Consider the following 3,011-nt stretch of genomic DNA (forward strand, 5'->3'; position numbering starts at 1 on the left):
GCCTCTGCGCTCTATCGCTTTCACGATGCTGCTGTAGGTGGATTTTCCAGGGGGCACCGGGCGCCGGAACCCCTGCCACTCCGGCGACTGCAAGGCCGCAGCCACAGGCGCGGGAGTGACCTCCACCACAGGCTGGAGTTTGAATGACATTGTCAAGAGAATCAGATAAGCGGGCCAAGGACAGCTCTTTGAGCATATTTAATCTGCCTCCTGTGCCTTTTCCGAAGTGCTTTCTGACCGATTATTTTTCTCCACACAGGAAATTCACATTTTGAACTTCACTTCCTAAAATACACTCAATGACGCTTCGGCTTCTGAGGAGGGGCCGGAGGGGAGGCACATAATGACTGCTTATGTGCTTTGCTTCTCATCGGAGGAAATTATCTTTTCAGAATGACCGCGTGCTCCTGACCCTGTCTGAAAGCAGGTGGGTATTTAGGGGCTAAGTTAGGAAGTGTGTAGGATCATTGTTAGCACTCAGACGACCTAGGTCTAGCCTCCTGTGGCATCCCTCCTCTCCCTGGAGAGGAAGAAAAAGTACCTGTTACCCCTTACCTACTCATGCCAGGAAAGCTACTTAAAAATATTTGGGTAGAGGGGTGGTCTTTCCACAACGATACTCCCTGTTAAGGGTTGAATGGTGTCTCCCCAAAATTCCTATGTTTGAATCCTAAGCCCCATGTACTTCAGAATATGATCTTATTTGCAAACTAGAGGCCCGGTGCACAAAATTTGTGCACTGGGGGTGGGGTGGTTCCTTAGCCAGGCCTGTGCCCTCTCGCAGTCGGGGACCCCTCGGGGGATGTCTGCCTAAGCCAGCAGTTGGACATCCCTCTCACAGTCTGGGATCCCTCACTCCTGACCACCCACCTGCTCCCTGTTCCTTATTGCTCAGCTCACTGGTCCTTAGCGCTGCCATGGAGGCGGGAGAGGCTCCCACCACCGTCACTGTGCTTGCCAGCTGTGAGCCCGGCTTCTGGCTGAGCAGCGCTCCCCCTGTGGGAGCGCACTGACCACCAGGGGGCAGCTCCTGTGTTGAACATCTGCCCCCTGGTGGTCAGTGCGCATCATAACAAGCAGTCATTCCACCGGTCATTCTGCGGTTGGGTCGATTTGCATATTAGGGTTTTATTAGATAGGATAGGGTCCTTGTGGATGTCATTAATTAAGATGAGGTCATAAGGGTGGTCCCTAATCCAATATGACTGGTGTCCTTATAAAAAAAGATAATTTGATACAGGACACACACAGGGGGAATGCCATGTGAATGTAAAGGCAGAGACCAGGTGATGCTGCTACATGCCAAAGAACATCAAAGAAATTGCCAGGAAACCCCCAGAAACTAGGGGGAGGCATAGAGCTGAATCGTCCTCACGGCTGTCAGAAAGGATGAATGCTGCCCTCACCTTGGTCACGGACTTCCGGCCTCCAGAACTGTGAGACAGTAGATGTCTGTTGTTGAAGCCACCCAGTTTGTGGTACTTTGTTACTTGACTAGTAGCTCTTGAAAACTAACACACTCCCTTTCTCTAGAATTGTTGAACTGTTCCATTCCGCTTCTGGCAAATCCAGTCCTGGTTTCCTGAACTGAGGTCTCAGAGGAGGTGGGCGGGGTTGTGGTGACCTTGTCAATCAAAATGGCCCTGCAGAGCTTGTCAGGTATGCAGAGCTCATTGGAGGTCCTCAGGGACAGTGGCTTGGGGACCTCCCACCCTGCCTTGCACTGTGGGGATACTCTGTCCTGTGTGTACTGTGGCTTAAGGAAGTGGGGGTCCCTACTGTAGAGTCGAGTGCTGACTCTCTTGAAGGATCAAAATATTCAACCCCAAGTCTGGAGCATGGATTTTGCTTAACCTGGCTCCTAAAAGTCTTTGTTCTCAGCCTCTCTCTCCCCCATCATCAAGCTGTTACAAACTTGTCTTTAGTCACCTGATGACTAGGTTTCCATGGTTACCTACAAACATGCAGCAAGGTGTCATTCCTAGGAGGCCTCAGGGTAAAACCAGTAACAAGACAGGGCCTCGGCACAATGAGAATAACCTGGATCCAATGACCAGGATGGAGTACTGAGGGCAACTGGGCCTCAAAAGCAAGCCCGGAGCCCCGTTACCGAGCTGGGCTCAAAGGCAGAGGCAGAGCAGCGCCACTGTCTGCCGGATGCCGAGCCCTTACTCCGAACTAGGAGACACACCAAGCGTGCCATGTGCATTACCTCCTTTGGGCTTCGTTTTCTGTTTTCTCAGAGAAGGAGCTGAGCCTATGTGACATGTTAAAGATCACAACAGCTGCTAGGCACAGAAAGAGCAAGGATTTGAACCCAGGTGCTAATTATCTCCCATCTATTCCTTCAGATCTGCTTTTCTCCACCCCAGAGGCTGACCTGCGTGGGCTGCCATCAACAGCCTCCCTTGTCCCCAGCTCCACTGTGTGTGTTACTGGAGAGCCCAGCAGATAAGGGGGAGGGAAATAGAGGCTGCTTTTGGCTGGCTGTGCCACGGAATGGCTCCTCTACAGAATCCTCTCCTTCCCAACCAGTGTGATGGGCCCGTACTCTTTAACCCCTGCAATCTAAGGTCAGGATTGGTCTCTGAGACCTGGGGCTGCAGGAAAGAGGTGCTGAATCTGATGTAGGTCCCCAGTGATTATAGGTGTTGGGTCAGGGTCACAGCACAACCTAGAGAATGAAGCAGGATCTGTTACTCACCTGTAAGGACTTTCAGGTCTCCCATGGTCTTTCCTGTCCTGGCAACTCCCCAGTGTTTAGCCAATACAATTAGTTTAGTTCACTGAAAATTTGTTTTCCCATTGATTTTTAGACAGAGGGAAAGGGAGGGAAAGGGAAGGAGAGAAGGAGAGAGAGAGAGAGAGAGAGAGAGAGAGAGAGAGAGAGAGAGAGAGAGAGAGAGAGAGAGAGAGAGAGAGAGAGAGAGAAACAGGAGAAAGAAGAGAAACAATGATATGAGAGAGACACATTGATTTGTTGCCTCCCATACTGGAGTATTGGGGCTCGG

At 51.1% G+C, this 3,011-nt stretch overlaps 1 pseudogene across 1 annotated transcript in view; it reads right to left on the bottom strand.

Moving 5' to 3' along the window:
* Positions 1-2,729, bottom strand: part of LOC308254944 (microtubule-associated protein 1 light chain 3 beta-like) — a 9,836-nt pseudogene extending 7,107 nt beyond the window's left edge. Inside the window, exons 1-2 of the transcript in view lie at positions 2,705-2,729; positions 2,213-2,288 (exon numbers count right to left, since the gene is read on the bottom strand). The product of the transcript in view is annotated as a microtubule-associated protein 1 light chain 3 beta-like (transcript). The remainder of the gene's footprint in view (positions 1-2,212; positions 2,289-2,704) is intronic.
* Positions 2,730-3,011: the final 282 nt, after the last annotated feature.

Source organism: Plecotus auritus (assembly GCF_963455305.1).
Source record: "Plecotus auritus genome assembly, chromosome: 7".
NCBI classification, from domain to species: Eukaryota; Metazoa; Chordata; class Mammalia; order Chiroptera; family Vespertilionidae; genus Plecotus; species Plecotus auritus.